Genomic DNA, 15060 nt, shown 5'->3' on the forward strand with positions numbered 1-15060 from the left:
CAGGCATGGGGTGTGAGAAAGCAAAGGGTCCCCAAAACACGGAAGATTATCTACGAATAACCTGCCAACCACTCTTCCGCTCTCCGTACACATGTGCTGCTCCTTCCATCAAGAGGGAGGCTTACTTCCTGTCCCCTTGAGTCTGAGCTAGCCCTGTGACTCACTCTGACCAACAGAATGCAACAGAAGGGACACCCCTAAGTGGCCTGTCAGCTTCTACTTTCAATCCTTTGGAAGCCTGCTGCCATGCCATAAGGAAGCCCAGACTATTTTGCTAGAGAGAGAGGCTGCATAGAGAATCCTGGAGGAGGAGACACCTCGTGGAGGAAGAGACAGTATGGTGGCATGATTGACCCCAGCCAACACCAGGTGGAACAGAAGAACCTTCCCAAAGCCCACCAATTGTGAAAAATAACAAATTGTTGTTGTTTCAAGCCACCAAGTTTTGGGACTGTTTGTTACACAGCAATTGATGACCGATGAGGGAGGCTCTCATGTGTCTGAGGATAAAAAGGAATAACGTAATAACCAACATGTGCTGACTGCCTGCCCAATGCCAGCTTGTGCCGACAGCCAAGGTACATCATCTCATTCAATTCCACAACAAACCTCTTCCCCGATTGTCAAAAGCTCAGAGAACTATAGTCACTTGTCTAAAGACACACAGTAAATGGGGATAGAGACAGAATTCAACTCAGGTCTATCTGACTCCACATCAGGCACTCTCAACCATGGCTCCATGCTGGGGGCAAGTCTGGGAAAAGGGCGCAGACCCAGGGCCTGCTTCTGGGTTTAGCTTGGATGGGCCCCACTGAAGAGCCTAGGTGAGCTGGCTGGGCCTCTGTGCATCGTGGAGCCAGCAGACGATGTGCATGGCCATGCTGTGGACAACACTCAGGCTCAGGGTGGCTGGGGGGAGTGGCCTTAAAGCCAGACAGGGCCCACATGACAGGCCTCTGGGGCTGCCCCCAGGCTCTGTGTCTGGGCCAGTGCTTTAAAGGCTGGCTCCCTGTTTACATCCACAGTGTAGGGTGGTCCTCCACTTCCTTCCTGCGGTGGGACACTGATTCCCCAGAGCTTCCTGGGGTCTGGATGACCGGAAAGGCTCTCCTAACCACAAGAGTACCACACAGCATCTGGCAGCCAGGCGGTGGTGGGTGCAGGTCCTGGAGCCTCAGTTTACTGACCTGTAAACTGGAGTAATAACAGACCCTAACTCACAAAACCATGGGGAAGAGGCTGCAACATACAGAAAGTGGGTGCTGGCACACCAAGCCCTCAAAGGTGCATTCTTTCTTCCAGCTCTTCCATTTTCAACTCTGTCACCAGCTCCCTGTGTGAACTCGGACAAGTCACTAAACCTGTCTGTGCTTTAATTTCCTCACCAGAAAGTGCTCAATAAATATAACTATTATTTATGGAGAGATGAAAGAAGCCCAGCCAAGTCTCAGCCTCTCCAGGCAATGGAGTGATTAGTGCAACCTTTTCTGGCTTCCCTTTGAGACCAGGACGTGACATGGCACCAACAGAGGTCAAGTTCCTTCTCTGAGTCTCAACATTCTCTGTCCCCTCATTTCTTTTCTTCTTTCATTCAATACCTCTCGTTAAGCACCTATTATGTGCCACAGACTGTGTGCGAGGTGCTGGAGAATTACCAAATGAATAATTCAGTGACACTATTTGGATGAGCTCCTACTGTTGCAGGGGACACAGAAATGTATAGAAACGATGACCACCAGCAAGATTGGGACTGTCATAGAGAGAATATCGGAGTATGCCGCTGGGGATTAGAGAAGAAGGAACCAGAGTGAAGCAAAGAGAAGAGACAGCATAAAAGGAGACAACTTTCCAGAAGAGTTAAAAAAAAAAAAGGCCCGGGGGCTGGCCCAGTGGTGCAGTAGTTAAGTTCAGAGCACTGTGCTTCACTAGCCCAGGGTTCACGGGCTCAAATCTGGGGCGCGGGCCTACACCACTCATCAAGCCATGCTGTGGCATTGTCCCCCACACAAAATAGAGGAAGATGGGCACAGGTGTTAGCTCGGGGCCAATCTTCCTCGCCGCAAAAAAAAAGGACCCGAATCTGACCAGACAGGGCTTTCCATATTCCACGTGAAATCAATGCAAAGGAGATCCATATCTAGCCATAATGGGGTTTAAAAAAGAAAATCATGGATAAAGAAATACATTTAAAAGCATTATACAAAAATATTAAATTTCAGTGTAACAAAAAACAGTGATCACATTTTGGGAAAAATAAAATTATCTATACATAAAATCTGCATTAATCCATGAGGGATGAGTGAAATTCCTCCTCTGGCTCCGTTTCGGGGTGTGAAGAGATTTCTCCACCCATAAGCAGAATTGCAAGTTTCCTAATATTTAAAAGGAAAAAAATAGCAAAAACTAAATAAACTCGTGCTCATTGGTTCACGCCAACTCTTCCCAGCCTTGTACTGCTTGGCCCACTTTTTCCCTTACTTTCTTTTTTTTTTCCCCCAAAGCCCCAGTAGATAGTTGTATGTCATAGTTGCACATCCTTCCAGTTGCTGTATGTGGGACGCGGCCTCAGCATGGCCGGAGAAGCAGTGTGTCGGTGAACACCCGGGATCCGACCCCGGGCCGCCAATAGCGGAGCGCACGCACTTAACCGCTAAGCCACGCGGCCGGCCCTGTTCCTTACTTTCTTTCAATATTCCGGCTCTGGACAGTTCCTGCCTCCTTTAGAGAAACTTTGATGATAAGAAATGTCTCCTTGGGGCCGGCCCTGTGGCTTAGCGGTTAAGTGTGCGCGCTCTGCTACTGGCGGCCTGGGGTCGGATCCTGGGCGCGCACCGAAGCACCGCTTGTCCGGCCATGTTGAGGCGGCGTCCCACATACAGCAACTGGAAGGATGTGCAACTATGACATACAACTATCTACTGGGGCTTTGGGGAGAAAAAGAGAAAAAAAAAAATGTCTCCTTGAATGTCCCCCCTACCTGGCAGGGAGTCTCTTGGGGCTAAATGACCCAAAGGTCCAGCCTTGGTCCAGTCCTTATGCTCTGCTCTCTCCCTCCTCCTTCCTTCCTCTGTACTCCCCGGGGCCTGAGTTCTGGGAGATCTTGGAGGGGCACCTTCCCAGTCCTGGAGAAACCCCAGGTGCCAGCCCTGGCGGAGCCGCAGCCCACAGACAATAGCTCCCATACCTCTCCCAGCATTTTAGCCTTGCTGTTCCTCGGAAAGCCTCAAACCGCCAAGACTGGCACTGCTGGGTTCAAATCCTTGTCTCACGTCATTTGTGACCTTATTTAAGGTCACCTAACTTCTGACCTCAATCTCCTTATTTATAAAGTGGGAACAATAAGAACCATCTCCCAAGTATTAACTAAGTTATCTCTCGTAAAGGACTTAGCAGCGTGCCCAGCCCAGAAAAGGTGCTCCGTAAACAGTACTTGTTGTTGTCACTCAGAGGAGAAGTGCACAAAGAAAAGGATTCCCTGAACCCAGGACAAAAACCCTTGGGTGTTTTGGTATAAGTGAAGCATCTGCTGCCATTTGACTCCCAGGGACTTAGCAGCCCTCGCTGTCCCCAGAGGGCGTCGGTCCCCTTCCAGATCTGCAGGAGGAGCAGAGCCCTTGTTGACTCGACTTTCTCCTCCCTGTGTCTTTAATATTTCCTCCTCCGTCTTCCCAGAGCACTCAAGGCCCTCCAAGCATTTCATCTTCTTGCGTCCTCACGCCAGATAATAAAAACAGGTAACCTCCTGATTCTTGGTGTGTCCCCGAGTCCCTTACCTCACAGCCAATAAGGTCAACGGCCACTCATTCCTCCATTCAACAAACCAACCAATATTTATTGAGCGCCTACTGTGTGCCAGGCACTGTGCTCAGTGCTAAACCTGACCCTATCCTTAGTGAGGCTGAAGTGGGCTAACTTTTCTCCCAGGTCTAGCTGTGTGGCCTTGGGCAAATTACTTAACCTCTCAGAGTGTCCATTTTCTCACTGTGAATTGGAACAATAATATCTGCCCCAGGGTTGGGATTAAATGAGACAAACCACTCCAAGCCATTTCACACAGCGCATGGCCTGCGGCTGGCGTTTACTGCATCTGTGGACAAGGACCAGCGTCAGAGAGGGGCGCCAGGTGACTTGGATTCCAGGCTCCACCTACACTGCTTTTTCAAATTGTTTGTTTTCCAAATTGCCAAAATATCTAGAATAAAAAGCAAGAATCTTCCTCAACTCTCCCGACCTCAGACCGCACAAGTAACCAAGAGCCGAGGGCATTCTCCTAGGGCTTTTGTTTTGCATTCACACAAATACACACACACACACTCTCTCTCTCTCTCTCTCTCTCTCTCTCTCTAAGAGAATTGGTTGATTTTTCATGTTACAAAAATGGGATAAAGTATCTACATTGTGTAACAACGTTGCTTTTGAATTAATAATCTATTATTTCTGTTTCCTTTACGCGCATGTATCATATACATATTGTAGCAAAATCCGGGCTCACAGCAAGTCAGGAGGCGCTGCAGTTCTGAAGGGGAGGGGGCGCAGACCCCGGTTCTCCGCCCCCTGCCTCCCCCGGTCCCCTCTATCCTAGCCCCCCTTCTTCTGCACTACTCTTCCTTGGCCTCGCCCCACCCCCTCCCCTGGGCCTCCTCCTCCTCCAAGCCCCCCCCTCTCGGCCCCTCCCCCTTCTCTCCCCCTTCCCGGAGCCCCAATCCCGAGTTTCCCGCTACCAAGACCCCGTTTCCCGGCTCCCTACCCTAGTTTCCCTGGCTCCTCCTCCGGGCCCTTTCTCCTTAGCGGGGTCCCTCCCCCTTCCCAGCCCCCCTCCTCCCGTATCCTCTCCCATTCCAGTGCCCAGCCTCTCCCCTCCCCCTCTCCCCTCCCATAGCTCTCCCTCCCCATAGCTCTCCCTCTCCCACACCCCTCCCCCTCCCGGGCACCCAGCCCCCCTCTCATTACCCCTCCCGGGCCCCCAGCCCCCCCTCGTACCCCTCCCCCGGCCCCCCATTACCCCTCCCCCTCCCGGGCCCCAGCCCCCCCCTCAGTACCCCTCCCCCTCCCGCGCCCCCAGCCCCCCCTCACGTACCCCTCCCCCTCCGGGGCCCCCAGCCCCCCTCTCAGTACTCCTCCCCCTCCCGGGCCCCCAGCCCCCCCCTCACGTACCCCTCCCGGGCCCTAGCCCCCCTCTTTCGTACCCCTCCCCCTCCCGGGCCCCAGCCCCCTCGGGCCCGGGGCGGGGCGGGCGCGCGGCCGACCCGGGAGGCGCGGCAGGGGGCGCTGCGCGGGCAGAGGCGCGGCGGCGGGCGGCGGCGGCGGCACGAGGAGGAGGCCGGAGGAGGCGGGGGCGGCGGCAGCCGGGGGGCGGGGAGCCGAGCGCGAGGGGGAGGCGAGCGGCGAGACACAGGCTCCGAGGCTCCAGCGAGCGAGCGCCGAGCGAGCCCCGGAGGGAGGGAGCGAGCGAGCGAGCAGTCGCGCCGCCGCCTCGCAATCCGCCGCCATCCCGCCGCCTCCGCGCCCGACGGCCGCCCGACCGCCATCGCCCGGCCCAGTCGCGCCCGCGGAACCAGACCAGGTGGGCCGGGGCGCGGGCGGCGCGGGGCCGGGGCGCGGGGCGGGCGCGGCGCTAAGATGGAGGCGGCGCGGCGGCGCGGCCCGGCCGGCTTTGTCTCGGCGCGGCTGACTGACAGCGGCGAGCCGGCCCGGCCGACCTTTGTCCGCGAGCGCCGGCCTCGGCGCGCCCCGCCCGCCGCCGTTGGCCAGCCGGCCCGGGCGAGGGCTGCGGGGCCGGGCCTGGCGGCCTGGGCGCCGGGCGGGAGGGCGGCCCGGGCCCGCTCGCCATTGTTGTGGCGGCGCCGCGCGGCCTCGGCTCGGGCGGGCGGCGGCGGGGTCGGGGCCGCTCCTCGCCGCCCCCGGAGGCCGGGCCTGGGCGCGGCGCGGCCGGGGCCCCCGGGGAAGGGACTGGGGGTGCGGAGGCCCCCCCGAGGGCCGGGCGTCGCCTTTCCGCCCCCAGCTCGGGCGGCCGCGAACGCCTCCGGTCCGGAGGCGGCGGGGCCGGTTTCCTGCCCGCCCCCCCGCCGCCCCATCTTGCATACTTTTAGAAACAGCACCCCGAGGGGCATTCCGGGCTCGGGCGACCCTCTGGGCCGCGGGGCCGGCGATGGCAGTCGCAGCGCTGTTTCGGGGCGCGGGGTGGGCAGGTCCCCCCCGAGTGTCACCGAAGTTGGTGGTCAGGGGCTGGTGGCCTGTGTGCAGGGGGCGAGGGTGGGGGGACACAGCTGCCGGAGACGGTCGGGGTTGAGTGCGCGAACCAAAGGATTATTTTCAAAATTCTTAGTGCTCTATTGCTGAAAACGTTTAATAATAAACAGGATGTCGCTACTCAGGGCCTGCCAGATGGATTTTTTTTCCTCCCCTGTTTTTTCTCTTTTCCCTACTCTCTCCCTTCTAAGTAAGAAACAGCACTGTTGAAATCGTGGGCCTCTGAAGAGCGGATTTGTCTGTATCAAATTGGGGGGTGTTTTTATTTTCTTTTTTTCCTCTTTTTACATATCGTGGGAATTCCGAGCCCACCTCTAGCAAGAAGAGGAGGTGTTTTTCGAGAGAATGGTTAGCTTGAAGGAAGTGGGGGAAGCGGGGCTGGGGAGGCTCTCCGGAGTGTGTCATTTGCTAAATGGCTGCCTGGGAGAAACCTTTGGAAGCCTTTGGCTTACAGGATTGTTAAACTGTGCCTCAGATTTTTTTGTTTCCTGTAAGGTTTTGTGTGCATTTTATGTGGCTTTATACATTATCATCCAGTTTGGTGTTTGTAACCATCGATTTGAAGTCTTAGCATGGTTTTTCCAAATCCAGCTGCAGCAAAAAGCTGCATGTCTCTGCACAGCACTGTGGTGTAAGGTGGGACTCGGGAGGCCCAGGCTTTGGGGTGCAAATCCCTCTTCTCTCAGAGACCTCTGAGGTTCTGGGAGCCTTCACTGGAATAAATAGGGACATTGCATCGTCCACCTCATAGGGAAGATGGTGAAGGACCTAGTAGAGGCACACAGTTGTTGCTCAGTGGTTGTTTCTCTTACAGCTGTTTGTGTAACTGCCAACAAGTCCTAGGATGGAAGTTAGCCACTTGTGGTGCCACCCATAGAGCTGAGCCATCCTGCGGATGCCACAGGTTCTAGGCTAGGGCATGGATGGAGAGAAGGAATTCAAAGCACAAAACATCACTGGGCGCTGGCTTATTCAGCGCTGGGCCTCTGTGGGGAGGCAGGGGTGGGAAAGAGTAGCATTTGGAGCCCCTCAAGGACTAAATCGGTCTGAGTTGTGTGATAATGGGTCTCTGTCCTTGCGTCCGCGGTGCCTGCCCCTTCCGACGCTGTTCCTACAGCTCAGTTTAGGGCAGAGCTGGAGGAGTACAGGATACTAAGGACAACAAACAGAGGCCCAGGGAGGCCTGCTTTTTGAGGATAACTGCTTACTTTGGGGAATGGCATAATCATTTGGGGAGCCTCTGCTTCTTCAGACAAGTATGTGTCTTGGAGCCTGGAATCTGGTCCTCATTGGATTACCTTAGGCAAGTCTCTGAGCCTCAGCTCCTGCATCTGTAAAATGGGAATAATTATGCCTTGCCTTGGGTATCTGTTGGGGCTCTTGGGAGGGAGCCTCATATACTGTTTGTAGCAAAGTGCTTCCATCCATCAGAGGATGATGAAAATATAAGTTGTTTTTGTTCGTTACCTAGTTTTCTTGGTCCCTTCTCCTAATTTTTGATTTTTTTCTCCTATTCTCCTGGTTGATGGAACTGTGACCTCCTCACCCCAAATTCTATCCCCAGCGAATGTTGTGGTATCACGACTACCACTCAGTTGCCTGGAAGCACTAGAATGGCCTAGAAGAGCTAGGCTGCTCAGCCAAACTTGGGTGTCTGCTGTTTATTGGAGGCCATAGGAAAGACTGAGACTAATGTGGGGGAGACTGACCCAGTCTTGGCCACAGGTGGGGGCTGAGACCCGGGTTACCTCTGCGCCCAACCTGTAGCTTATTTGTAAACGGCCTTGGAGCTGTCTGCTTGGACGTAGAGTGGTTCTGCAGTCTAGTGGGAAATTTGTTTTCGTTCATTTTTCTGTTCCCACAGCCATCTTGGTTTTGTTTTGCTTTGTTCTGTTTTGTTTAAACCTTGGAGGTTTGGAACCTCCTCCAGGCCTCCTTGGCTGTGGGACTGAGACATCTTAGTGGGGTCATGTCACCCTTTCAGTTTTCCCCACTTCCCTCCTCTTGGCCCATCCTTTCTATCGGATTTCGTTCCTGCTCAGTCTGGCTCTGGACTGCTTGTTAGCTGGTTGTTTAGGGAAGGAGATGAATCGCCTCACCCTGCCACCAACCTTTTTGATTACTTGTGAATTTCAGTTATCCTGAGGCTGCTTGTCCGGTGGAGGGACCTTGTCCTAGGCCGTTGTGGGGTGCTCCCATCTCCTATGTCACCCTGGGTCCTGTCCAGTCTCCTTGGAGCCCAAATGAGTAGAAAGAGAGCCTGGGGAAGGAAGAGCCAGAAATCCTTGGGAGAGTGGAATTTCAGGAATGGCAAGTCAGAACTAGTTCCAGCACGGTCAAGTTGCCTGGGGCCTGGCCAAGGGATTTTTTTGTTATGCCTTTTGGTTGGCCCGCTCACCACCCCCCACCCTCTTTTATATTTCAGTTCTGTTTTTTTTTTCTGAAGGATTATTTTATTGTACTTTCAAGATTTTTTTTTTTTTTTTTTTTTGCCTTGCACAACGTACTGACTCATGTTGCTAATGGCTCTATGCTGGTTATATGCCTCATTATTCTACCATTTCAGATTGATCATTTTTGTGTTGGTTTCTATTTCAAACCAGAATAGGCCAGGTGGGCCAGTACATACATTTCTCAATTTGATCATGAGGCTTCTCTGCTACCAAATGTATGTATCTTGTTATGGGCAGGCAGGTATTAAATAGAGCCTGTCTACACTAGATTTTAAAGCAATGCATTCCCCTTGAAAAATAACATTTCCAGCAGAGATCTGTTGGGCAATGTGCTCTGAATCTCAGATTTTAGTCAGGGCTAACCAGACTGTCTTTTCAAATCGTAACTCAAGTTTGTTCGTTTTTTTTTTGGTGAGGAAGATCAGCCCTGAGCTACCATCCATGCCTAGCCTCCTTTTTTTTTTTTTAATTTTTGCTGAGGAAGACTGGCCCTGGGCTAAAATCTGTGCCCATCTTCCTCTACGTTATGTGGGACACCGCCACAGCATGGCCGGAGAAGTGGTGCGTCGGTGCGTGCCCGGGATCTGAACCTGGGCCGCCAGCAGCGGAGCGCGTGCACTTAACCACTACGCCACAGGGCCAGCTTCTCCAGTTCTTTCTTAAGATATTTTTCTGGGACTTGTATAGCCGGAGGAACCTTGGGTCTGTCATTTGGACAAAGAGAGAGGCATTGCCTGTGGTGCTGGAAATAGGAGAGATGAGAGATGGTGAGCTTTCTAGTGAAATAGAATTGTTGATGACACGCTTTTAGGTTTAAAAGGTGCCCCTTGGACTGGGCCCCCTCACCTGGGAGCTGGAAGACCTGGGCTTCGCTGTTGGTGCTATGGCTGTTTCTCTCTGTGGGTGGTGGGGGGGCCATCTCTGCACCAGGAGGAAGGCTTGCCTTAGTGCCTTGAGCCAGAAGTCTTGGTGGAGTGTTGCTCTTAGCTGTACTTGTTGATTTTTTCCGTGCAGCCTGAGCTGAGAGCTGGGTTGCTTCTGTAAGGTGCCAGCAGCAGCGCTGGTTTGTAAAGCTCTGCGTGCAGCTGGAGGTGTCTGTGGGCAGAATGAAGTCGTTCATAAGTTGCTGGTGGTCCTTCAAGTTCTCTCCCTGACTACTTCCTTCCGCTCCCCCCTCTGCCTCTGGTTTTGTAGCTCTGCTCTGTATCCTTGCATCCTCCTTTCTGAGAAAACCATCAGCCCTTTCCTCTTTGTGGTGTTGTAAAAGCAGTGTTGATTGCTTTTAAAGGTCCCTGTCACGCGACAGGTACTCCTTGAGCATCTACTGTTTGCCAGGCATTGTGTAAGGCCCATTAAGTAAGTTTTTCCTCATTGATAAAAGTAACATTTTCACTGAAAAAAAATTGGAAAGTACTGAAAAGAATAAGGATGAAAATAAAAATACAAATCACCTGTAACCTCACCATTCAGAGATAACTACAGTAAAGACTGATGTATTTCTTTGATTGTGTTCATTCAAAATTAGAAAACTACTGTATACACTTCACAGTTTATAGTTCTTCTTAATGTTACAGTATATTTCCCTAAGTGATTGAAAACATGATTTTCTAATAATCACATAATTGCTATTATATGGATGTGTCATAATTTAATCCTCTTATTAGACATTTAGATTGTTGTTACCCATTTTTCCTTCTTATAAATGAAACTTTTGGGAGTCCCCTTGCATGTCAATCAAGGTCCCCATCGCTGATTATTTCCCATAAGCGGAGTTTCCGGGGTCAGAGAGTGTGCAGGCTCCTTCTCCAGTTTTCTTCGGCACAGTTCAGCCCTTGTCACTTTTGTCTCCAGCCTTGAGTACAGGGTGACTTCCTTCATGGACCCCTGAGCTTTGGGCGTCTCAGTCCTGGCTAAGCCCGTTGAGGAGTGGGGTTTGGGATCTTACTCCTTTTAAAGGTTTGAATCTGAACAGATGTCTTGACTTAAACATTTATTATTCTGGGGACACAGATGTGGATGCCCCACGTCGTGTCTCAGGAGCTCATGGTCCAGTGGGGAGCAGGCGGGCACCTCCTTAAAGAGGCCTTCAGGAACCCCGCAGCCTAACTTCGTCATCACCCATGTTCTTTCCTAGCCACTATTGCTTTTCTTTATAGCTCTTTTCACAACTTTAAATACAGTTTTTTTAAACAATTATTTTATTGTGGTAAAACATACATAACAAAATTTACCATTTTAACTATTCTTTTTGTGTGTGAGGTAGATCAGCCCTGAGCTAACTTCTGTTGCCAATCTTCCTCTTTCTGCTGAGGAAGACTGGCTCTGGGCTAACATCTGTGCTCATCTTCCTCTGTTTTATATGGGACGCCACCACAGCATGGCTTGACAAGCGGTGCGTCAGTGCGCACCCGGGATCCGAACCTGTGCACCCCGGGCCGCCGCAGTGGAGCACGCGAACTTAACCGCTGCGCCATGGAGCCAGCCCCGATTTTAACCATTTTTTAGTGTACAGTTCAGTGATATTAAGTACCTTCACAGTGTTGTGCAGCTGCCATCCATCTCTAGAACTTGATCATTTTTCCAAACTGGAGCTCTGCACCCGTCAAGCAACAGCTCCCCATTCCCCCTGCCCCGCGCCTGGACCCACTGTCCCACTTTGTGTCTCTGAGTTTGACTACTCTAGGGACCTCATATAAGTGGAATCATCCAGTAGATGTCCTTTTGTGTCTGGCTTATTTCGCTTAGCATAATTTTTTCAAGGTTCACCCGTGTTGGAGCATGTGCCAGAATTCCATTCCTTTTTAAGGCTGAGTAGCGTTTCATTATATACACACACGTATCACAATTTGTTTATCCATTCGTCTGTTGTTGGGCAACAACTGAGAAATACAGTTTTATTTTCATTTATTGAATCGTCCTTTTCCCCCGGTTGAGTGAGTGAGTACACCATGAAGCAGAATTCTGTTGCTTCCCACTCCTCACTGGTCTGTGTCTAACACAGAGGGTGCTCCAGCAACATGCGTAGGATGAAGGATGGAGCCACATCAGAGGGTCCTGTGGGAGCCCGTCAGGGAGCAAGCCCGACTCAGCCTGGGTGTGGGGTGGTCAGGAAAGGCCTTCTGGGAAATGTAGCAGACTTGAAATAAGCACCTCTTGAAAATAGTATGACCAGCCCTGGAGTATTAAAAATGTGATTCTAAGTTGAAATCAGAAATGTACGGGCCGCAGAGAGCTTGTGGGTCAGCTTGCTTTCCAGAGTGCCCAAGCCCTTTGACTGTGAACCAAGTGCCCTCAGGTGGGCAGTGGCCAGCCCAGGGGAGGGCATATAGGACTTTGGCTCCGAGAATTCCGAGTTGACTCTCCCGACATACTTCCAGATCATCTCTGTATGGAGTGATGGGATGGATTGCTGCAGGACCAACTGGGAAAAGGAGGTCATCTCCAGCACTCTTTGCATGGTTCCTTTGTGTCTTCCAGAGCTTTTTTGGGCAGGTGTTGTTTACATACAGTTCAGAGCTTAAAGAACTGCTCTGTTCCAGGCGGTACAGAAAACACGGGCCTGTCTGGGAGGGGGCACCGTGACTGCTGCCTGGCTGACCTGTCCATGGGCCTGAATGGGCCGAGTGTTCAGAAATAGTTGGGGAGAGTGGAATGTTGTCCTGAAGCATAAAGTGGAATTTTTTTGATATAAAATTAATTACAAAAGTATACATACTCATTAAAAAAAAGGAAAAAGCAAGTGTACGAAGAAAAATGAAAGCTCTTCCCTCCAGCTTCCCAGGTGGTAGCCACCATCTACAGCTTGGTGTGTTTATCCTTCTAGATTCTGAATGCATACGTAAATATGGCCCTTCGTAGGTAGGTTTTTTAAAAAACAAAAATGGGATCATACTATTCTTTCTTATACGACAACTTTCATTTTCAAACATATGAGCATTTTTCCACATTAATATATACAGATCCACCACATTTTTAATGTTTTAAAAATATTTAATAGGTTTAAGGAAAACATACAAGTGTATGAAGAAGAAAACAAAGATAGCTCATAATCCCATGGCCCAGATATTCCCAGTTGAGTTTTTAAAAAAAGTAATTAGAAAATTCAAGCTGTATTGAAAGGTATAAGAGTTCTTCCCCAATCTCTCTGAAAGGAAACCACTATGAGAAATTTCTTGTGATTCCTTGCAGAAAAAAAATTATGCACATTATTCACATACACGTATTTATATTCTTATTAAAGCATGCTGCCCTTTTCACTTAATAAAATGTCTTGGTGTGCTTTGCAACAACCCGTAGAGATGGATTACATCATCTGTTTTAGCAACTGCAGAGAACGTTTTATGGATATACTTGATTTAACCCGTTTCCTATTGGTGGACATTTGGGCTATTTCTAATTTTTGGATGTTACACAATTTTGGTAATCTTCTGCAAAATTTCTCTTTGAAAACATTATATAGTTTGTATATAATAGCATGTGAGAGTATGTTTGTGTAGGGTGGACTCTTCCCCTTGAATAGGCCATTGAATAGTGTTTTGGTAAGAATTCTGCTCAATTCAAAAAACTTTGTGTCAGTATATATACAGTAGTATATGAGAGTGGGTGTTCCTGAACTTTGTGGGCTTCTCTGGAAGAATAGCCTTTTGGGGTCATTTGGGCGTGCACATTTCCTAAATCAGGAGCAGTGGTTGTTCCACGCTTACCACGGTCAGTGTAGCTCTTTGGTTTTGATCAGTATGGGCAAGCGTATCAGAAACGGTGTTCTCTGGTCTTCCAGTGCAGAAGAGGCTGTGGAAGGAGTGGCCTGGGCGTCTCAATAGGTGAGGCCGAGTGGGGACTTCAGGGGGTGGTAGAGAGCCACAGGTTGCCAGGTCTCAGTTTGATTTTCAGTATCAACTAAATAATGGTACTTGGCACAGATGATTTCTTCCAGCCTTTGTACGCTAGAGCCTGGCAGAGAAAATTCAGAGACCTCCTCCATTTGGAGTTGTCACATGGCCCCTCTGGAGATTTCTGAGGCTCACATTTTGCAGCTCTTGGTTTTTTTGTTGCTGTTAATCTTTCTGACTGTGGCATTTATTTGCAGGCCAGTCCTCTGTTGCGTCTCCTGATAATGGCTGTCGTGCAGATCTGCTCAGTCCCCTCCTAACCATGTGGCCTCTGGGCCCTGACTTTCCCCTCTAGTTACTCTAGGAGATCACACCTAGTGGATGACATGACTGCAGAAACGAAGCCCCTGGAAATGCCTGGGTGGTGTTTCATCAGACCAGGTGGGGAAGGATTTGTGCTCCAGCGAGCTATGTGCCCAGGAGAGGTGCAGTTTGGGATTACGCTGCTCTGGCCCTTGTGGGTTGTTATTGTTAGCTTGAACCCAGAGAGAATTCACTGGGAGAGTTGGGAATGCCTTGCCCCCTCCTCTGCTCCTTTCCTGATGGAGAGTAGCTCCTGGCTTGAGGTCAGCTGCCTTCTTGCAAGCTGGGTGATTAAAATTATTTCATTTTTTGGAGTCTCCATTCTCTTTGTCTGCAAAATGTGATAGTAACACCTTCCTCCTAGAACTGAGGGGAGGATTCAGTGGGTTGTACGCTGAAGTGTTTATAAGGTACCTGGCACAAGGCAAGCAGGCTCTCAATCAACAGTAGCTATTAATGGTTCCTGGATTCAGCACCAGCCGAGAGCCTGGGGGTTTGGAGTAGGCAGGCTTATACTCTTGGGGCTCGTTTGTTTACTAGATGTTGGTGTTTCTAATTGTGTGCTAAGCCTTGTGCTATATGCTGAAGACTTAGACCCAAATCAGATAGCCCTGTGCTCACCTCCAGGAGCTCAGACACCTTGGCCAAGGGCCTCCCTGTGGGGCAGGTGCATTGGAGCCCTCTCCACCTAACGAGAGCATTTGATCACTGGCTGCTGCCTTACGCTGAGTCTGTTCTGTTCTTGGAAAGTTTTAGGTAAATGTCTTGGGAGGAATAAAGATAGGTATGTGAAGGCAGTTCATGGGTTCTGGGTGCAAGGGAGGCTGTTCAGCTAGGTGGACCGCTGTCCTGATTTGGCGTCAGGCAGAGATGTGTTCATTTCCACCACTGAAACCTACCCGCTGTGGGAAGTTTATGCAAGCTATCTCCTAGTGTTGTGGTGACGATGGCACCTAGTCAGCTCAGAAACAGTATAAGGTGTTGATTCTATATTGCTCAGTTTACTGAGACCTTAAAAACAGTGTAACACTAACAATACAGACTTGTTAGAAGAAACCCAAATGCTCCAGAAGCTCACCAAGTAGAAAAAGTCGTTCCTTCCTGCCCGCTATCCCTCAAGGTCACGAGATGAGTGCTGTCTTGAAAATGATTTTGTTTTCCACTAA

The 15060-nt window shown here is 50.6% G+C and overlaps 1 protein-coding gene across 10 annotated transcripts in view; it reads left to right on the forward strand.

Annotated features, from left to right (window-relative positions):
• The first annotated feature begins 5483 nt into the window (after nucleotides 1-5483).
• PRRC2B (proline rich coiled-coil 2B) overlaps nucleotides 5484-15060 on the forward strand; it is an 88649-nt gene continuing 79072 nt past the window's right edge. For 9 of the 10 annotated variants that reach the window (XM_058524317.1, XM_058524318.1, XM_058524320.1 and 6 more), the window contains exon 1: nucleotides 5484-5563. The gene's annotated coding sequence lies outside the window, so the exon portion shown is untranslated. The remainder of the gene's footprint in view (nucleotides 5564-15060) is intronic. The other variant, XM_058524328.1, reaches the window with a different exon arrangement.

The sequence above is a fragment of the Diceros bicornis genome, chromosome 28, assembly GCF_020826845.1.
Source record: "Diceros bicornis minor isolate mBicDic1 chromosome 28, mDicBic1.mat.cur, whole genome shotgun sequence".
NCBI lineage: Eukaryota > Metazoa > Chordata > Mammalia > Perissodactyla > Rhinocerotidae > Diceros > Diceros bicornis.